Here is a 22,619-nt window from a genome sequence, read left to right on the forward strand (position 1 = left end):
CCGGAAAACAACTAACTAAAAAAACAAACAATAAGCCTCGGACAAGGACTGACCAAACGATGACGACCAAGGACCGGACAAAGGACATGGTTATCGGAACGTGGAATGTAAGGGGAGCGAATGATGAGGTGAAAGAGAGAGAGATTGTCCAGGTGCTTGAGGGTGCGAAAGTGGATGTATGTGGAATAATTGAAACGAAATGGAGAGGAGAAAGTGTGAGAGAATGGGAGTATGGATGGGGTATATGTGCAGGAATAGGTGAGAATGAGAGGACAAAGGAAGGAGTATGTACTGTATAGTTGTGAGTAAAAGATGGAAGAAGAGCATAAGACAGTATGGATCAGTTGGGTCAAGGATTGTGTGGGTAAAGTTGAAAGTTGGAATACAAATGTGGGCGATTGTGTGTGTGTATGCACCAACGCACGATCGTGGTAGAAGAGTGAGAGAAGAGTTCTGGACAAATGTAGAAGTGTGCATGGAAAAGTTTGTAAAGAATGAGAGAATGTTTTTGATCGGTGATATGAATGGTAAAGTTGGGAATGTGAAGGTGGATGGAATAGTTGGTGAGTGGGGTGTGCCTGCTGAGATAGATGAGAATGGGAGTGCGTTAGTGGACATTTGTGCTGGGAGGGGGTTGGTGATAGCCAATACCCTCTTCAGGCGTAAAATGATCCACAGGTATACATGGCGAGTGATAAGAAGAGTGAGTGGTGAACTGAATGAAAGGAAGGCAATGATTGATAATGTGTGTGTGGATGAAAGGATGCGAAGATGTGTAATGGATGCAAGAGCTTATAGAGGTTGGGGAAGTGGACTTTCTGACCACTACTTGGTGGTGGCCAGAATTAGGATTCAATTAAGATGGAGGAATAGAAGAAGGGAAAGACGAGAGGAAGGAGTAGTTGCAAGGAGAGTGGAAAGGTTACAAGAGGATGAGAAAAAGACAGAGTATAAAAGAGAAGTGGAGGAACGATTGGGCAAATATGAATTGGAGCAGATGGGAGACGTGGAAGGTGTGTGTAGGATATTTACAGAAGAAATATGTGCAGCATGTGATGTGGTGTGTGGAAGGAAGAGAAGACGGAGGGGGGTGCAAGGAACAGCGTGGTGGACTGAGGAGGTGAGACAGGCTGTGGCACAAAAGAAGAAAGCATACAATGAATGGATGAGAAATAGGGGCGTGGAAGAAGTTGAGAGGCGGAAGAGAGAGTTATATGTAGAAAGAAAGAGAGAGGTGAAAAGATTAGTAAGATAGAGTAAGAAGAGAGTGGATGAGGAATTTGGAAGGAATTTGAGTGTAAAGTGGAGGGACTGTAAGAAAATGTTCTGGAAAGAGGTGAAAAGAGTAAGACAGGGTGGAAGTGAAGTTAGCAGGAGAGTGAAAGATAAAAATGGTAGATTACTAGTGGAAAAGGGAGAAAAAGTGAGCAGATGGAGAGAACACTTTAAGGAATTGTTGAACATAAAGGATGGAAGTAATGCGAGTATTAGTGGGTGGGGAATGGCTGGGAGACGGAGGGAGGTGAGAAGACAGGAAGAAATCAGTAGGATAGAAGTTTTGGAAGCAATGAAGAAAATTAAATCGGGGAAAGCCCCAGGAATTGATGGAGTGTGTGGTGAAATGCTGAAGCATGGGGGAGATATAGTAGTAGAATGGATGTAGAAGATGTGCAGATTGGCCTGGGAGGAAGGTAGAGTCCCGGAGGATTGGAAGTCAGGTATAATTATTCTCTTGTACAAAGGAAAAGGGGAAAAAGAAGTGTGTGGTAATCATAGGGGCATTTGTCTTCTTAGTATAATAGGAAAAGTGTACGGTAGGATACTTATTGACAGAGTTAGAGAAAGAACAGAGAAATTAGTTGGAGAAGAACAGGGAGGCTTTAGGAAGGGAAGAAATTGTGTAGATCAGATATTCATTCTTAGATCTTTAGTGGAAAAGTTTCTAGAGAAGGGAAAGAAGTTGTATGCGGCTTTCATGGATTTGGAGAAAGCATATGACAGGGTGGATAGACAAGGATTGTGGAAAGTGTTAAGAATATATGGAGTAGACGGGAAGTTGTTGAATGCTGTGAAGAGTATGTATGATGGTGCGAAGGCTGCAGTGCGTGTGGATGGTGAACTAAGTGAATTTTTCTCTTTGAAAGTTTGGTTGAAACAGTGATGTGTCATGTCTCCATGGTTGTTCAATCTGTACATGGATGGGGTAATAAAAGAGGTACAAGGTAGGGTAGTGGATGTTGGAGTGGCCCTGGTGAGAGAGGATAGTGTTTGGAAACTCCCTGTACTGTTGTTTGCAGATGATACTGTGTTGTTGAGTAAAGACGAAGGGGAGCTGCAAGGCTTGGTGGATGAGTTTGGGAGAGTGTGTAAGAAACGGAATCTAAAGATGAATGTAGGGAAGAGTAAAGTGATGGTCTTTGAGAGAGGTGAAGTCAGTGAATGTACAGCGAGGTTGGGTGGTGAGGAATTGGAAAATGTGAGTACGTTTAAGCACTTGGGCAGTGTGATGAGTAAGGATGGAGGTTTGGAGGGTGAAGTGCTTGAAAGGGTACAGCAGGGAAGAAAGGTTGCTGGTTCTTTGAAAGCAGTGATAAGAAACAGGGAAGTGAGCATGGAAGTGAAAAAGTTACTACTTGACAGTATTGTGATACCAACTCTAACGTATGGAAGTGAAGCTTGGACGTTGTTGGAAGGACACAAGTCAAGAGTGAGAGCAGTGGAAATGAGTTATTTAAGGGGAGCCTGTGGAGTCACATGGAGAGACTGGCTGACGAATGAGGATATAAAGGAGCGTTGTGGTGTGGATGTGGACGTGATAGGAAGCGTTATGAGGAACACACTGAGGTGGTTTGGCCATGTGGAGAGGATGGAGGGTGAAAGACTGACGAAGAGAGTGTATGTGAGTGAGGTGGAGGGGGGAAGAGGGAGGGGGAGGCCGAGGATGAGATGGAGGGATGGGGTGGAGAGGTATATGAGAAAGGGGGGTGTGAGTTGGAAGCAGGGCAGTGAAATGGCGGGGGACAGGGCGACTTGGAGGCGATTTGTTTGTGGCCACCCCAAACGGGATTGAGGCGTCTGGCAATAGATGGATAGATAGATAGAACCCAGGGGAAAGTACTGAATTCAGATCTGCTCAGTGTTTTCTTTGTAGGACGTTTTAGAGAAAACCACCAAAGCTGTAAAGCTGTAACGTTACAGAAATATAGCTGTGGTCCTTCTCATCATCAGAAAGGAATATGGTTACAGTTAAGCATACAGTTAGACAGTTATTGAGACAAATGTAAAATGTACCCATGCTTCATTTATTTCATCCACACCTTTGTCTTCAGATCTTGTTGATATTACACAAGAAGTTACCTTGGGTTAAACTAAGTACATGTTCCAAATATGAATGGCCTTGAACTACTAACAGTCAGTCCCATAAACGGTTATGGCGAAGCTTCTGTATTGTGGCTACACAGTAAGTACTTAGGTAACTTGTTATCCATCCATCCATCCATCCATCATCCAATCCTACATTGCCCCATGAGGAGCGTAGGAGTCCGGGGCTAGGCAGTTGGTCCCGACATTTAAGATGAGAGTGACCAGCCTCACTCATCCCTGAGTGGCATTACATGAGCAGTCAACCCCAACCATCCCTTGGATATGAACCTTCACCGGCTCAATCCGATTGGAGCGCAATAATTACCCACTAAACCACCAGCCGCCAAAATTTGGTTATATAGTTACCACCCAGCGTAGTAAATGGTTTCCTGGTGCACAGGAAACCATTTGGCTTGTCACTCAGTGTAGAGTCATCCACAGGCTGAAGGAAGTGGAAAGAATGAAGGAAAGAAAGACAGAAGAGGGAGTGTAAAGTCACCCGTAGGCAGAAGGACAAGGAAAGAATGAAGGAAAGAAAGACAGAAGAGAATGGAAGGAAAGAAGGATGGAGAGGAAAGGGCAGACACCCGAGAGCAGCACTACATCGAGTGAGTGGATGGTGAGCGCTCCCACCTACCACAAGTAACTAGTTATTATTATTATTTTTTTTTTCTACCACAACCGCCACCACCACCACCACCAACACCAATTATTATTATTATTGTTTTCATTTGGAACTCCACATTCTGTGGAGTTCTTATTGATGTTGCTTTCTTTTCCTCGCGTCATCATATATTCTTCTCTTCTCTCTCCCCGCGTCTTCTTTCTTTCTTCTCCTCTTTAGCACCTCAAGTTTTGTAATGACCTTATTAACGCAGCTTTTTTTCTCACATCCTATTTTTCCAACCTATATTTTTCCTTCCTATTCTTCATTTAACACTTGCTTCTTAATTTGTACTTCAGCTATCCTCATTTCCCCCCTCCCGTCTCGTTTACCTTTCCTCCTCCTCCTCCTCCTCCTCCTCCTCCTCCCCAGCCCTTTCCCGTCCTCCTCCCCCTTTCCCTCTCGTCTTTCTTCCCTTTCATCTCCTGCCCCTCCCGATTCCTCCTTCTCCTTCCTCATTTCTCCTTCCCCTCCCCTTCCCTCATCTCCCCTCCCTTACACACACACACACACACACACACACACACACACACACACACACACACACACACACACACACACACACACACACACACACACACACACACACACACACACACACACACACACACACACACACACACAGTAAAGACCTAAAGAATAACATCCAATCAGTCGTCTCCCTGTCGTGTACAAATTTCCTCACAATAATCCTAAAGCAAATCAAATAACCCTACACGTGATGCAAACCAGCCAGGAGAACAGGCCGGACCTCGTAGTCGTTATTAGAATGAGTAAATAAGTAAGTAACTATTTATTGACCACACTATCCAATTGCATATACGGTACAAAATTCAAGCAGCAATAAACATTAACATGATAAACAACGCATTAGATATTAGCAGACAATTATGGTTCACAAAACAAGCGAAGTATTAAAGGGTTGATCAGTGCACCTGTATAGACAAGAGGCCATAGTCGTGTTGTTACTAAAGTGATACAGAAAACTTCAGACTGTTGGTAGGCATCGAGCATGGCATTCAATGCGTATGGAAAAGTATATGATTCAGTTGGAATAGATGCAGTTTTGAAAGTGGTTCGATTATGAAACGTTGAAGAAATTGGTGTTAAATTACTAGATATTTATGAAGACGGTCCAGCCATCATAAAACCCCTTAAGTATAGCTAGCGCAAAAGAAATGGGTGTTAAACCAGAAGAGAGAATTTCGTACAAGATTTTTTACAGTGTTCCTGGACAACATTTCAGTTGTCTGGATTAGAATTAAAACGGAATTAAAGCTGAGGTTGAGCAGTTGAACAATATTTGCTGATGACCTAGTTGTGTGTGTGTGTGTGTGTGTGTGTGTGTGTGTGTGTGTGTGTGTGTGTGTGTGTGTGTGTGTGAGAGCCTTATCACCACGTCTTGTCTCCCCAACCTTCGCTTTTTCCTGGCCAAAGTTTGGCCCTGCCTTGAGCAGTGTTGGAAAGGTGGACTTTGTCAACTAATTAAGGCGGATGTTCTGTGTGCAGCGGCTGTGGGTTCGGCAGGTGCACAGGATGAGAGGGTATCGACTTGTACTCTGTTGTGGTGGTGAGGATGTTGTTGTGGTACGTTAGTTGTATCTCTGCCCTTGTTGTTGTTGTTGTTATTGGTTTTGGTGGTGTGAAGGTAAGGATTTTGTTGTGGTAGGTTATTTGTACCTCTGCCCTTGTTGTTGTTGGTAGGGATGGTGGTGGTGGTGGTGGTGATGATGGTGGTTTGTTGTTCTCAGGCTCTTCTGTGGAATTCTATTATATTCTACTAATACACTTAATGTTGTTACTTCCCATGGTCAGGAGAGTTCTAGTCGTCTGCTCCCATCAACTGTACAGCCAGATGATTCAATGCAGGTTATGTTGAGCTGTAGGAGCCAGGAGTGATAAGGTGGATGTTTCGTTTCGCGAAGTGACGCAGGGTGACTGTGTATGCTGTTTATCAGTTTGGCTGTTTTACTTTGGCTTTGTTATCAATCACATTCCTGTGACGCACCTAAAGAAAATCGTCTAACGTTAGCTACCCTCTCTCATTACACACACACACACACACACACACACACACACACACACACACACACACACACACACACACACAGCCACCTTCCCTGCTTCTGAATCTTCCCCTCCGTCTCTTTGCCCTTGATACATTCACTTATCCTTCTCTGTTCCTCTCTACTTTCCTCCCTCATCTTTTTCCCTCCCTCTCCCCCTTCACTCCCACTGCCCTACTCTAACTTCCTCCCCGTTTTTCATCATTCCCTTCCTCTCCCCTTTCCTTGTTCCCTACTCCTCTTCCTTCCCTGTCTCCCTCACACTCTCTCTCCCTCCTTCCCTCTCTCCAACCGACTCTCTCCCCTTCTATCCTTCCCTCACGCTTCTTCCCTATCCCTCCCTTTCGCTCCTTCTCTTTCCCTGCTTTCCCTTTCCCTTCCTCCCCCCCTCTCTCTCTCTCTCTTTCTCTCTCTTTCTCTCATCCTGGTCCAACACAAAGCAACACGTCTCCCCTGACTTGTCTTAGGGCTGGTAACATCCATCTTGCTTATACTCAGGGAGACGGATAGCTGGCTCTGCCTCAGTGTGTGTGTGTGTGTGTGTGTGTGTGTGTGTGTGTGTGTGTGTGTGTGTGTGTGTGTGTGTGTGTGTGTGTGTGTGTGTGTGTGTGTGTGTGTGTGTGTGTGTGTGTGTGTGTGTGTGTTTTGAGAGAGAGAGAGAGAGAGAGAGAGAGAGAGAGAGAGAGAGAGAGAGAGAGAGAGATGCGGGGGGTAAAGGAGGGAGGGAGATTTCTTCGTGCCTGTGAGACTTCATTATTGATGTGGGCAAGTGTGGATGTTGAAGACTGATGTGTGTGTGTGTGTGTGTGTGTGTGTGTGTGTGAGAGAGAGAGAGAGAGAGCATGGAAGGAGGAAAATCTAAAACAGCATAGTATCACATCAATCCATGCATGAAAGTGGCTGAAGACGCAGAAGTGTAAAGGAAGGAATAGCCTGCTGAAATTTAAATGCCAGGAAGAAGGGGGAGCAGAAAGTTGTAAAAATATAATCGCTGTTAATAAAAATGTACCTATTCTGCAAAAAGAAAAACGAGTAAATGGCTGAAAAATGATACTTACAAAAACACCATGGGATTGTGTAGGATAACCCAACAAGATACAGTCGTTTTCAAAAGTGCATTACAATCACACTATGATAATTGGAAATGTTAGGGAAGTTACAAACAGTTACTGTCAGTGCAGTTTTTTGGGTGGAAAAAAAATCAGTAATAGTTGCGTTAATATATGGCAGTTGCAGATGTGGAGATTGCAGTAATAAATAGTAGTTGGAGAAATAGAAGTTGCAGTAATGTTTGGTAGTTGCAGAAATAAGGTGTAGAAATCCGTGGTAGTTATAGAAATGTACGGTCGATGCAAAAACAATTCTTGTAACTAATGCATTACTGTCAGTGTATAAGACAATTGGAAGAAGTAATAGCTTCAAAAATTTACATTGCTTTGTCAGTTGATACGGTAATAATAGACGTAAAAATGTATATTCGTTGCAGGAATATTACGACAGAAGGACACAGTAGTTGTCTAGTTGCTTTCACTAATTTCTTTCCTTCCTCACCGATCGCACTCTCCCCTTCTCCCTTCCCACTTCTCCCATCCCTCTTTCTTCTCTCTGCTCGCTCTTCCCTACTGGCCTTACCTTCTCTGTCTCTGCTCTATGTCTCCCCATCTTACCTGTCCTCTCTGCCTTCTTCCCGTTTCTCATCCCTCCACTCTCCCTCTCCCCTCCATTCTCCCACTTCCCCTCTTTCACCCAGTCCTTCCCAGTCCCCCTCTCCCCTCTTTTCATTCCTACATCCTACATTCATTCTTCCTCTCCCTCCCTGTCTTTCTCTCTCTTCTTCTCTCCTTTCTGTATTCCTTCCTCCCTTTCTGCCTTCCGTATTCCTTCCTCCCTTAATGCCTTCAGTCCTACATACCTCCTTCCTTCATTCCTACCCATTCCCTCGTTCTCTCGTTCCCTCTTCTCCTCCCTTTCCCTCTCTCTCTCTCTCTCTCTGTATGTATGTATGTATGTATGTGTGTGCGCGCGCTCGCACTCCAGCCATTGCGCTCGTGCGTGACTGTATATTAATTTCAGTTTACATAAGAGATTTTATCCAAGGGTCGTGTTGCGTGAAAGTGGTCTCTCGTTAATGTAACTAAACTTTTTTTTTTTTTTTTATGCGAGGAAGAAGGAACCAAAGGCCATGAGCCCGCAGTAACAGTTCCCTCCAAGAGAAAAACAAAACACAACAGAGAGCCAAATTCAAGATCCGATCATTTGGAGATGCCTGGACACACTGCGCTTGAAAGACTGGAGATCATAGGCAGCAGGAAATACAGATAGAGGGAGACAGTTCCAGAGCTGACCTGTTGCATAAATGAAAGACTGGGAGTAACGGTTAACTCTTGCATTAGAGAGTTGGACAGAAAAGGGATGAGAGTTTGCTGCCAGACGGGTGCTACGCGCCCGTCGTAGAGGTGGAGGAATGCAAGCAGACAGTTCAGAGGAGCAATGACCATTAAAGTAGCGATAGAAAAGAGATAAAGATGCAACAGTGCGGCGAAGAGACAGAGGTTGAAGGGAGTCAGTAAGAGGAGGAGAGTTAATGAGACGAAAAGCCTTTGACTCCACCCTATTGAGAAGAGCTGTATGTGGGGAGCCTCCCCACACATGAGAGTTGTACTCCACACAGGGGCGGATAAAACCCCTGTATAGAGTCAACAATTGTGCAGGGGTAAAGAAAGAGCGGAGACGGCTTAGCACACCCAATCTCTTGGAAGCAGATTTTACAAGAGATGTAATATGATCTTTCCAAGATAAGTCCCGAGTAAATGAAACCCCAAGCATGTTGAAGGATGATGCAGGATTAAGCTGAATATTATTAAACATTAATGGGTATACCTGTGGAAGATTATGTCGGGTTGATAGGTGTAAGAACTGAGTCTTAGATGCATTAAAGACAACCATATTATTTTTACCCCAGTCAGAGATACGAGCCAGGTCAGACATTAGGAGTGCCATAGCCTCATCCCTTGTTTCTTGAAGTAACTGTTGAGATGGGCGTTGCGGGAACCGAATGGAAAGGTGAAGGGTGGAGTCATCAGCGTATGAGTGGATAGGGTTAGATGTACAGCTTAGAAGATCATTGATGAATAAAAGGAAGAGAGTTGGTGATAGGACAGAGCCCTGAGGAACACCACTGTTGATAGATCTAGGAGAAGAACGATGGCCGTCTACAACAGCGGCTATAGAACGACCAGAAAGGAAGCTAGCGATGAAGGCACAGATAGAAGGATAGAAACCGTAGGAGGGCAGTTTGGAAATTAAAGATTTATGCCAGACTCGATCGAAAGCCTTTGAGATGTCAAGTGCAATGGCAAAGCTTTCGCCAAAGTTCCGAAAGGAGGATGACCAGGAGTCTGAAAGGTAGGTGAGAAGATCGCCAGTGGAGCGTCCCTGACGGAACCCATACTGACGATCGGAAAGAAGGTTGTTATGAGGGTGTTTGTTAATGCCGGGTAGAACAAGAGCAGCGTGTGGAGAAGGCAGGTAGCCTATATATATCTTTTTAACGCCAAATGACTTTTATGTGATCTACGGAGAATCTGAGTAGCTTGTGGAAAAGGCCATTTCAGGGTATCTTGCGTTTTCTTTTTTTTTTTTTATGATATGTTTAAGGAGGTCATGTTGTGGCCGTTCTTTAGAGAAGAAAAAATGTATCACTGTACGTGCAGTTGTCTACAATTTCCGGAGCTAAAGTTACTGATGAACTTAGGGGCGAGAATGGTCTGCCTCATAGTTAACCCATAGGTCATCTGTATCTGTAGTTTCATGACGGCTGAGAATTGGACCCACGTTGGTATAGCAATTTTCTCTCAGAATTAATACTGCCCTCCTGAAGTTTCTTTGAATGTCTCTCAGAACACCTTGTGTTTTCGTGCTGCCGCCAGACGATTTTTTTTTTTTTTTCGGTCTAAATGGGTTAGAAGGATACGTGTAGGGAAGGTAAAAAAAAAAAAGAACTACTAACAGACGCTATTCCTCAGCTTAGGAGATGCCTTTTTAAACAAGCAGGGTTAGATATAGCCTTGTCTGCCTCTTTACCAACTTAGCAGACAGTTAGTGGCGTCCATTAATTACAGTGCTGATTAAGAATTTCATTAAATAACCAAAATGTCAACGCTCCTCACACTAGCACATTGAGCCGTCCCCACAGCACAAAATTAGAGGATGCTATATTGGATTATCCTGTATAAAATGTATAACCAAAGAATAAAATGTCTTGGAATATGCATAATGAACTAGACAAAATTATATCCTCATTTTAAGCGTCCTGAAAAATGTATAATGTGTAAAATATCTATTTCTCTCTCTCTCTCTCTCTCTCCTTCAAGATATTGTGTTTGGAAACGGTCATAACATCTCGAGCTTTGTTTACCAAATTCCCGGTTGGGTAAAGAGACAAAGTAGCTCATAAGACTGGTCAGAGAGAGAGAGAAAGAGAGAGAGAGAGAGACTTACCTCTCTCTCACATCTAGTGTGGTTTTGTTGTCATACTCTGCCTTCTGTAAACTGGCCAAAATAACTGTAATGGTATGCATGATTCTCCCCTCGTAAGTAGAGGAAATTGGGGAGGGATGTTGAGGTTGGAGTGGGGGTGGATGAGGGAGAAGAGGAAGAGAATTAAGAGAAGAAAAGGAGGAGGAGGAGGAGGAGAATAAGAAGAGAACAGGAAGGCTTTTGACTAATAATAAAAGAGTACACCAAGGTCGTGAAGGGAGACACATTTGACAACCATCTCCCATACTACAACACGCATTTATAAAATTTGTAGTTGGTTTGTATTTCTTTTATAAGGACGAACAGGCTGGGTTAAAAGACATTATTCTTAAGTTCTCTTGACTGGCCTGGCAATCTTGGTCTGGCGATAATTTCTGGAGCGATGATGATGATGATAATGATGATGAGGTGATGGTGATAGTGATAGTAATGATTGTGATGAAAGTGGTGGTGTTAAGGATGTTACAGCATACCTGATTCAGTATGACTTATCTACATCAATTAAGGTGGGGAGAAGGCTAATTACAGGTAACAGTTACAGGTGTTCTATACATAACCAACCCAAAATTAGGGACTTACTCAGATTTAATAATTAGTCCATTAGATCACGATTATAAGGCCAGACAGATGCTACTGGAAATGTATAACAAAAACAGTATCAAGGTGCAAATAGCACAACATAAACCTAAAAAAAAATAAAGAAAAAAATACTCTGTTCACTTTACCTTGACCTAAAATTGCGTCCCTCCATCTTTGAGGTATAGCAGTTCATTAGCACTAGTCACGAAGAAGTGCTACCTTAAAGATACAGAGTCATAAAATTGTCGTTTTTTTGCGACCGAGCTACGTGAAATAAGTTGCAAAAGGATAAAAATTTGGACAAAGTTGAAGTAAAAGAACTATCGTGCTGTTAAACCTCCAGTGTCATCTACATGACGACCATACACCCAGACAAGTAGCCCAACATGTCATGTGGATTGCGTGGAGGTGGAGGATGTATACCACAGACATTCCGGGTATACTGGGCCGATAAATCACTGAGGAAGAGGTGTTACGTAGCCTTCTGTGTCACTTAGAACACGAACATTTGCCCAGACCGATGGTCATGTGACGCCTTTTATCCTTTTGTACAATCCTGCGTCAGACTGTCTCGATGCCACCAACCGGAATATATAAATGCCAATATCAGCGTAATATGCATAATAAATCTCATAGAAACAGGTACTACGAATTCTCCTACGTCACCTAGAATACGAACATATGCCCAGACTGGTAGCCAAATGAAGCAGAATATCATGCTGTAATATACAGACGGTAATAATAAATCGGAAAGAAACTGGTACCATGAACTCGGCTGTCACCTGGGTCGGTTGAGGAAGTTCCCTAACATCGTTTCCTACGCGATTTGTTTTGTTTATTGTACCTTACTGTCCTCTTCTGTGTTACATAAATCCTTCCAGTATCGCCATACTCTGCCTAAATAATGTGCAGTTGGATATTAACCAACCATATCCAAAAATGAATCGCTAAGGAAGAGGTGTTAGGGAGCTTCTTTGACCGGAAAGAATACGAGCCGTAGGGTTTCATTCTCAGAGGCCTCCCCTACTTATTTTCCTGTGTCACATTAATATCGTTGTGCTTGAAATTAATACAAACATGGCCGATAATATGTGGCTGTAAAGAACATAAAAAGATGTTAAAAATTGTCAAGGAAATTGTGTAAGGAAGCCAGCCAAGCCTAGACGCACACGACACCTAAATTACAAACACACACCTGGCAGGTCATGTGGATGGCGTGCCAGTAGGAGGTGTGGAGGCGTATCAGGGTGGAATTACAGTGGATTAGCGTGGTCTTAGCTGGTTGCACTACGCTACAGGGGCGATTCCCGGGGTAATGTGCCACGCCGAAACAGCTGAGATTCCAATAACCCTGTTAAGAGGTGTAGTATTCTCAGCTTTGCCAGCCTCCTCATCCCCACTGTTATTCTTAATTGTGGGAGACTATTATATTTGGAGGTAAAATTGATATTGCCGTTTGTGGGTTTTGCTGCTTTTATGACCATTACAGTTTCCATACATAATATTTCACGATTATGTTTCCGGTAGTCGATATTAGTTTCTGTAGTGACAGTACAGCAGAATTCTCAGGTATTGTGGGCTTTTCTGTTTTTCCCGATCTGTGTATTGGTCTTAACAGTAGGATGGGATTACATGCCACGATTACATTTTACGATATTCTTGATTGTCGATATTTCTTTTCGTAACCATGGCAACACAGAAGATTATCAGGTAATTTGGGTTTTGCTCCTTGTTTAAGCATTATGTTACCCTTTGACTATATTTTACGGCTCTCTCTATTGCCCTGCTGTTACCTAGCTGTCGTTTTTTTTTTTTTTTTTTTTTCAGCGATGACAGCACAAGATTTTCATGAATAGTTTTGTTGATATGGTAGCTTGTTATCCTGGTATTATTTTAAAATAGGATTTAATTACATTTTATATAATCCTTGCTGTACACTACTGCCTAATTGTCCCTGTTGTTTCCCGTAACCATGGTAACGCTGAGAACTATTTAGGGATTGTGGGTTTTGCTATTTATGTGTATCATTTATGTATATCACTTAATTTTAGGAAGCGATTATATTCAACAAATATATTTTAAGGTTTTCTTGATTACCCTGCTGTTACCTAAATGTCGGTATTGCCTTTCATTATCATGGCAACATTCTCTCTCTCTCTCTCTCTCTCTCTCTCTCTCTCTCTCCACACACACACACACACACACACACACACACAGGACAGGAAATAGACCTAATTGACCTTAAAAATTTACCTGTGAGGGTAATTGGTCCTCCTTCCGGTAAATTTCGAAATGGAAAATGTTGAAGTGAACTCGGCCAGGTGTGAAATACGAACATAAAAGTGTGAAGGTTGAGGTGACAAAGATTTGAAAATCAGGAAGGATGTACCACTCAGGCACGGAGAGAGAGAGAGAGAGAGAGAGAGAGAGAGAGAGAGAGAGAGAATGGAAGTGTGAAAATAGTGTGGCTGTGTTGTGGTGAAATAACACTGGCCTCTGTATTTTCTCGGCCACTCTCTCTCATCCTGGAAAAAAAAATGTGGTGTATCTGGGCATTGTTATTGAAAGAAATATATGAATGAACACTTTTAGATTATTTTTTCCCAGTGCAGTCTGAATATGGTCCTGTTTTCAGCCAAAAGGTACATTAATAGAGTGAACAACGTAATTTTATATGTAAAGTAAGGAATGTTTTATGCACCGAGTCATCATACAGGCATATACAGTATAACACAGCCAAGGATAAGCTGGACCTAAGGTAGGAGAAACGTTGAGTGCTGCTGGAGGGTCCAAGTAGACGTAAGCAACATTAGTGCACCAGCACCTGGATGGTAAAACCCAACCACTGCGCTATAGGCAAAACACCTCCGGGTTCTGAAGCTACCCCGCGTCATCCAGTAGATTAACACAAGGTCATTGATAAGGCTGTAATCTCGTCGTAGTGATGCGATATTATAAGGAAGTCAGTATCAGGTCTCGTTACCCATTATATGAGGAAAGGCCGGAATTTTGAGAGAGAGAGAGAGAGAGAGAGAGAGAGAGAGAGAGAGAGAGAGAGAGAGACAGACAGACAGACAGACAGACAGATAGACAGACTTATAGACAGACAGACAGACAGACGAGACACACACACACACACACACACACACACACACACACACACACACACACACACACACACAGACTGGTGCATTCATGGTGTCATTACAAGTTGCTGCAATACGACGTAGTAGACCCAGGGAAGGATAGGATGGTCCTTGTCTCTGTAACAGTGAATACTGGCCCGATACTATTCGTGTAGTTTCAACGACAGAAAATGGACACACGTAGTATATCAATCGTAGGACAATTGGAAACTGGACTTATGACGTGTAATGTGTACCGGGCACTGTGGTGGTGGTGATTGTAACTGTTAAGCGAAAATGTTATGGTGTAGTTGTTTAGAGCCATCATACGAGATTCATAATAACCTCAAGTTCGACAACAGATTTTGATATCACAGGTATCTGTGATGCTGTGTGCCATGGTGCTGAGCATTGAAAACGACATTCCCAAGGCAGTTAGAAATAGAATAGAATATTTGGTAGGTATGGGCGGACCTGAGGAGAGGTTGGTCAGTGGGACGGGGTATTAGAAGAGGAAGGAAATGTTGCGGGAATAGAGAGTGTGGGATGGTTTGACCACCCTGCTTGGTGGTAAGGTGTGTGTGGAAGTGGACAGGTTTGGAGTAGGAGCGAGTGAGGAGGTGTGCAGGTGGGAGTAGGGTCATCACCAACATATGTTATGTGTGGTGTTTGTAAGGGAAATATTGCTCCCTCTGGATGAGCAGTGTGTGAGCGTAAACACTCGATTAAATAGTATAATATTTTTCAGAGAGAGAGAGACTTTCTCTCTCTCTCTCTCAAGTAACCTGTAAGCAAGGAGGCTTGTTATGCTCACATTGTCACAGGTGGGTATTATGAGGCTACCGTCACTGTAGAAGGACACCCAGTGAGACAAGGACCACTCTATACTTCCCTGAGTCTGTTATGCTGTATTGTTGCACGCACCAGTCTGTCTGTTGTGTGTTAGTCTCTCTCTCTCTCTCTCTCTCTCTCAAAATTCCGGCCATTCCTCATATAATGGGTAACGAGACCTGATACTGACTTCCTTATAATATCGCATCACTACGACGAGATTACAGCCTTATCAATGACCTTGTGTTAATCTACTGGATGACGCGGGGTAGCTTCAGAACCCGGAGGTGTTATGCCTATAGCGCAGTGGTTGGGTTTTACCATCCAGGTGCTGGTGCACTAATGTTGCTTACGTCTACTTGGACCCTCCAGCAGCACTCAACGTTTCTCCTACCTTAGGTCCAGCTTATCCTTGGCTGTGTTATACTGTATATGCCTGTATGATGACTCGGTGCATAAAACATTCCTTACTTTACATATAAAATTACGTTGTTCACTCTATTACTTAGTGCTTCTATTGAATGAAAACAGGATCTCATTCAGACTGTTGGGAGGTGAAAGAGTGTTCAATGGTCAGTCAGTATTGTCACCAAAACATTGACTTTGGCTGCTATCTTGGCGTGAGTGTGAATAAGTCGGTGAAGTGTATTACCAGACTCTCTGCACCAATACGCAATTTTACACTCTCCCAGCAACACCACGCCACCGATGTATATTGTGTAGCCGTTGCCACATATTTTAACCTTGTGTTATAATGGCAGACAACGGACAGACGTGCGCGGTAAAGGAAATAATTGCTCGCTCTGGATGAACAGGCTGTGAGTGTAGACCACGATTAAATAGTATAATGTGTCTGGAGCCAAGGGGGCCCCGAATGTGTAATACTTGTATGAAAACTAATGTATGAATGTTTTAGAGAGAATATAATACACGATGATCAATGTTTGTGAATGTTGTGTCACAACTATCCAGACTAATGAAATAGCACCTCGAAGAAAGCGACATCATTTGTGGACTGAACATCCATAACACCGTTATTTCAATTATTATAATGCAAGATATGCATCATTATGGAAGTACAGTATCTCATTACCTCCGCGTGATCTATCAGTATGATGACTGCACAACATTTTCGCACATGCCAATAGCTGTCCAGCACTCAAAGTAGCTATAATCCTATGCAACAGGACATCTACTTATACCATGGTTTGCGAATATAATGACTGTTTTTCCTCACAATAAAAAAGACTGGATGATGCACAACGTGGCATGACCGTTGTGTCACATGCATAATCAAGAATCATTTATGGCCACCCTGGTTCAGCCACAAAAAATGTTACAGAAGTTGAGTCTCACACTCACTAGACTCAGGTGAACCACGTTTCGAGACGCCGAACATCACACCTTCTAACATTTATGCTCAACTACAGTTGTTCACCACACTGTATGACGGACATTAAGACTCCAACATTCATCCAATACACGTTATTGTATACGGAGTTACAGATCACCTCTGAACTTCTATATAATCACACCCACCATCATTCTAAACGAAACACGACAAAGTTTCGATACATGCTTCCCCACTACCTGTTCCCCCTCCCCTCCGTTCCACCACGCCTCACAGTCATCTCCTGTCAGAGAAACAGTGGGATCCAATGGTATGACTATTTGCTTTTCTCTTTACCTTGCACGATCCATACTTGGCAAACACTTGTATTTGCAGACAGAGTATGACTTGGCTGATCATTGTTTCTGTGGGTACTAGATACTGTAGTGGAGGGAAAGCTCTGCCGGGTCTGCCCATTCACTTACTATTACTGCGCTGTAAACAAACACAGTGGTCCCACATTTCACCAAACACACCACCCGCTGTACTCGTTATAAGTGTAGGTAACTATACCTCATGAGGTGGAAAGTGTTAAATGTATGCCGTACAGTATCAGTTGTATGAGTTTATAATGGTATTATGCTCATGAAGCCGATTATATTTGACGGTCAGTTTGAGTGTCTTAACTGTTGATATTGCTGTTGTGGGTTTTGGTGTTATTGTGACCATTATAGCTTCCATTTATAATATTTCATGATTATTTTTCCGGTAGTCGATATTAGTTTTTGTAATGACAGTAACGCAGAATTCACAGGTATTGTGGGCTTTTCTGTCTATGTCCCGATCTGTGTGTTGGCCTTAACAGTAGGATAGGATTATATGCCACGATTACATTTTACGATACTCTTGATTGTCTAACTGTCGATATTGCTTTTCGAAACCATGGCGACACAGAGGATTATCAGGTATTTTGAGTTTTGCTCCTCGTTTGAACTTTATCTTACCCTTTGACTATATATTACGGCTGTCTTCATTGCCCTGCTGTTACTTAGCTGTCGACTTTTTTTTTTTTTCAACGATGGCAACACAAGATTATCATGGATAGTTTAATTGATGTAGTGACTTGTTATGCAGCTGTTAATTTTAGAACACTATTTTATTGCATTTTATGATAATTCCTGCTGTCCTAGTATTGCCTAATTGTCCGTGGTGTTTCCCGTAACCATAGTAACTCTGAGAATTATTTAGGGATTGTGGGTTTTGCTATTTATATGTATCATTTGTGTGTATCACTGTTAACTTTAGGATGCGATTATATTCAACAATTATATTTTAAGGTTTTCTTGATTACCCTGCTGTTACCCAAATGTCTGTATTCTTTCGCTGCCATGGCAGGATCTCTCTCTCTCTCTCTCTCTCTCTCTCTCTCTCTCTCTCACACACACACACACACACACACACACACACACACACACACACACACACACACACACACACACACACACACACACACACACACACACACACACACACACACACACACACAACGCTCCTAGTGGCTTGCTTTGGTGAACTATACAAATTCCTCAGCAGTAAACCTTGTGTCGTCTCGCCCAGACCTCCTCTCTGCCCCACCGTGACGAAACTGCATGACAAGTTTGGCCAGCTTGTAGAGTGACCTGCTGGTGGTGTCAGGTGGTGTAAATTTGTAGAGGAAAAGCTGGTGGCACGGTGGAAATGGTGGCAGTTTTACTAATATAACCAGTTCAGTGCGGGGATAATTGTTATTATTATTATTCCTTCCCGAATGTTTTGTTGTTGGTATTCGCGGACGATTTATTTTGTTTCCTGAGAGAGAGAGAGAGAGAGAGAGAGAGTGTGTGTTTTCGAATTGAAGGAATTGGATATAGCCCTCCTTTACCACTTTAGGACTATGAGATGGCACCTAAACTCGAATCAGACAACTTCCCATCCACTCCATTGTCTTCATGCCACACATGTTTCCCAAGACTTCCCTCTCCACCGCTGTAACTCATGACGTTTCATTTCATGTCACCAGCCTCGCGCCCATATGTTAGTGCGGGTACTGATACCCTCTCATGTAATTCTAATACAGTTGCCACGTTGGATTGATGAACAATAAAATGCAGCCGGTCTTACTGCTGAAAAACGTATGTTTGATTATATTTATTAAGGCATTTTCACTCGGTCGCTTTTACAATTTCACTTTGCAACATTTAGACTGTTCATAAAAGTCAGAAATACTGAATGCTAATTCCACGTCAAATTATCAAGCTTTATGTTTATTAAAATCAAGGGGGAAGAAAAATATGTTAATGTCCAGTGTCATGCAGAATTTTGTGTGTGTGTGTGTGTGTGTGTGTGTGTGTGTGTGTGTGTAGTGTAATGTAGTGTAGTGTAGTGTAGTGTACCGTAGTGTAGTGTGGTGTAGTGTACCGTAGTGCAGTGTTGTGAAAGGCTTCATAGTGAGAGGCAGTCTCCCATAATGCCCCAGTAAAAATAATCCCTGCCTCTATATATTATTTTCAGTTCCTACGTACAGTACATTGTCTTTGGTTCCTTTGTATACTATTTTCAACGCCTTGTGTGTTATTTTCAACGCCCGTGTTATTTTCAGCGCCTTGTGTGTTATTTTCAGCGCCTTATATGTTATTTTCAGCGTCATCTTTGTTATTTTCAAAGCCATTGCATAGTATATTCAGCGTCATTGCTCATTACTTTCAGCAATTCATACAATATTTTCAACGCCCTGTTGTAATATTTTCAACGTCTCCTTGCATCTTAACGCCTTAGTGTATTATTTTAGGGGTCGTATAATAGTTTCAGAAATTCGTCTTCCTCTTTCCATCCCGTGGGTATATCATCAAGCATTATATTGCAGCTCAAAATCGACAGTGCATTAATTCCACTTCGTATATCCTCCCATTAGGCCCCAGTCACACTGCAGGTACGACTTGTCGCAAACCACCCGCGACCTGCAAGTCGTGGGTGGTTTTGGTGAGGTTTACGGCTGGTCTTCATATGTCTCGGTCTAGCCGCAGGCCACCATGGCGACCAAAAAATCGTCGCGAGGTTTTTCGTACGGCATGAAAAACCTCCCCGCCACCACCGATGTCGTGGCATGGAAGTCGTCCTGTGGGCGGCTTGACTGCATCTGGCCGGCTTACGGACTATGACTGGTCGGCGACACCTGATTTTTAAGCAGTGGTTGCCATCCGAACGGAGGCCGGTCGCCGCCCACTCTGTGCGGTGACCGTCCACACTCCATCAAGGTGATGACTGGACTGCGGTGGCCGCCGTCCACAAGCCTCCTGTCTGGGGTGGTGGTTGAAGTCCAGCCGCTGTCCAGCCGGCGATTGGTCGAGTGACAGGTGGTGGGCTGGACCGAGACAAGCCGCCGACCAATCTGCAGCTGATGTTGGTCTAGTGGTCGTGGTCTAAACTGCAACAGGACATGGACCGACCGCCATTTGTCGACGGCCTGCCGACGACTGGCCGGACACCAGTCGGTGTCTTGACCTGTGTGTACCTGGCCATGGACGCCGTTCGGCTGCACACTGGACGGACGCTGGACGGACACTGGATGACCATCGGTAGCCGATCGGTGGCACGACTGCTCGGAGACCTCCGTGGTCAGGGGCTGGTTTCGCAATTTGCAGGTTTGTGACAAGTCGTACCTGCAGTGTGACTGGGGCTTTAGGGACCTTGATTTCCATTAGACTGCTGCAGGTCGTCTTCCCGGGGACAGTGTGATTTGAGCAGTAAATGATGGTCATCTCATTATTTTCCTTTTAATAATCTTTCACCTCAACAACCCACCTACAGCACTAAACCTGTCTTCTTTTCCATGTGCTCAGTCGACATTAATGCTTGATGCTAAGAATTGTGCCCTCCTCCTCCTCCTCCTCCTCCTCCTCCTCACTGCAAAATTATGGGAAAGCATTTCCAATTCCATGAAGCAAAATACTTCTTCAACAGAGTCGTAAATATCTGGAACAGATTACCCTCAGATACCGTGAACAGTATCTCAGTTAAGACATTCAGAAACAAAATAGACAAGTATTTGCACGAGAATCCTCAGCTGACTCTTTTTCTGTCAGAATAACTTGCTTTGTAGCTATGTGTAAGTTAATCCCCTTTATGTCTACAAGACACCTCGTAAACAACGTACCCGTATATAGCGTTGCATTATGTCATTACATAGTTTTCAATTAATTCAATGCAAATTAAGTAATATAAGCACAGATTAGGATCTGCACAGATAGCCCTGAGTTAACGGTCAGTACTCTTACTTCCGACCTGTAATGGGCTGTGGATCACTGAGGATCCCTGTTAGCCAAGTGACCACCATTGGGATTTTTTTAATGTACCAGGGGTCACTGCTTCAGGATGAAACTTGTGTACTTGTCCCACATGGGAGAGTTCCTTGTCTCAGTGGAGTGAACGTAGCTAGGGCCTGATTGACTGCTGCCTGCCTAAAAAGCGCCAGGCAAGGCTGCCTCACCACCCCTAAACATCCACTCTGTGCACTGTACATCCACACTGCACTGTGCAGTCTCCTTTTGTCTATAAGACACCCCGTCTTATATATTTTTCAATTTCCCCAGTGCAAAGAGAGTAATATAAGCATAGATTAGGATCTGCACAGATAGCCCTGAGTTAACGGTCAGTACTCTTACTTCCGACCTGTAATGGGCTGTGGATCACTGAGGATCCCTGTTAGCCAAGTGACCACCATTGGGATTTTTTTAATGTACCAGGGGTCACTGCTTCAGGATGAAACTTCTGTACTTGTCCCACATGGGAGAGTTCCTTGTCTCAGTGGAGTGAACGGAGCTAGGGCCTGATTGACTGCTGCCTGCCTAAAAAGCGCCAGGCAAGGCTGCCTCACCACCCCTAAACATCCACTCTGTGCACTGTACATCCACACTGCACTGTGCAGTCTCCTTTTGTCTATAAGACACCCCGTCTTATATATTTTTCAATTTCCCCAGTGCAAAGAGAGTAATATAAGCATAGATTAGGATCTGCACAGATAGCCCTGAGTTAACGGTCACTACTCTTACTTTCGACCTGTGATAGGCTGTGGATCACTGAGGGTCCCTGTTAGTCAAATGACCACCATTGGGATTTTTTTAATGTATCAGGGGTCACTGCTTCAGGAGGAAACTTGTGTACTTGTCCCACATGGGAGAGTTCCTTGTCTCAGTGTAGTGAACAGAGCTAGGCCCTGATTGATTGCTGCCTACCTTAAAAGCGCCAGGCAAGGCTGCCACACCACCCCTAAACATCCACACTGTGCAGTGTGTAGTTTACACATTATGTCCACAGACACCCCATTAACTCAATGTACCGGTTTATAATGTCATGCTGCAACTATTAGTTTATTTGATTACTTTCTCTTTCAGGTTACTCAATCGGGTAGCTTATAGACAAAGTATTATAGAATGTGACTTTTCCTTTCCAGTTTTTCCTATGAAATTTCCATGTCAGTTTTTCCATGCTGCATGGTGGTTTTTCTCACTTCTTCCTGGAGGGTTTGGGGGTGGGGGGAGCCTTCTTGCTTTACTATCCTTGTCCTTCAGCATGTAGAGTTAGATCTTGTAGTCATAGTTATCTCTGTAACAAGCAGCCTCGAAAGGACCATAAGGTCTGTTGCTGTTTGCTTTCCTATGTAATCCTATATAATCCTCCTCCTCCTCCTCCTTCTCTCTTATAATTTTTCTTCCTCAGCAACAACACCAAAATCAGTCCATCCTCTCTTCCCCAGGCCCAGTCAGCACTGATCTACGACGCGGTGCGGGTGGTTGCTGAGGCGCTGACCAGACTAAAGCACAAGAAAGTGGACGTGTTTGGTGAGTCTCCTGGGCTGGGGGCGCCGCGGATCATCAGCTGCCACAGTAATGACGCTGATCAGAGCGTCTGGGAGCACGGCGAGAAGATCACCAGGCACTTGAGGAAGGTGGGTCCAGGAGTAGGTGTCAGTGTGGGGTATTAGGGTGCCAGGGTGGAATGTTAGGGTGCCAGGGTGGAGTGTTAGGGTGCCAGGGTGGAGTATTAGGATGCCAGGGTGGGATATTAGGATCCAGGGTGGAGTATTA

At 43.7% G+C, this 22,619-nt stretch overlaps 1 pseudogene; it reads left to right on the forward strand.

Moving 5' to 3' along the window:
* LOC145414639 (glutamate receptor 1-like) overlaps positions 1-22,619 on the forward strand; it is a 252,684-nt pseudogene that overhangs the window by 120,912 nt on the left and 109,153 nt on the right.

Source organism: Coenobita brevimanus, chromosome 1 (genome assembly GCF_032717465.1).
Source record: "Coenobita brevimanus isolate Jiangsu-jjx chromosome 1, ASM3271746v2, whole genome shotgun sequence".
Lineage (NCBI taxonomy): Eukaryota > Metazoa > Arthropoda > Malacostraca > Decapoda > Coenobitidae > Coenobita > Coenobita brevimanus.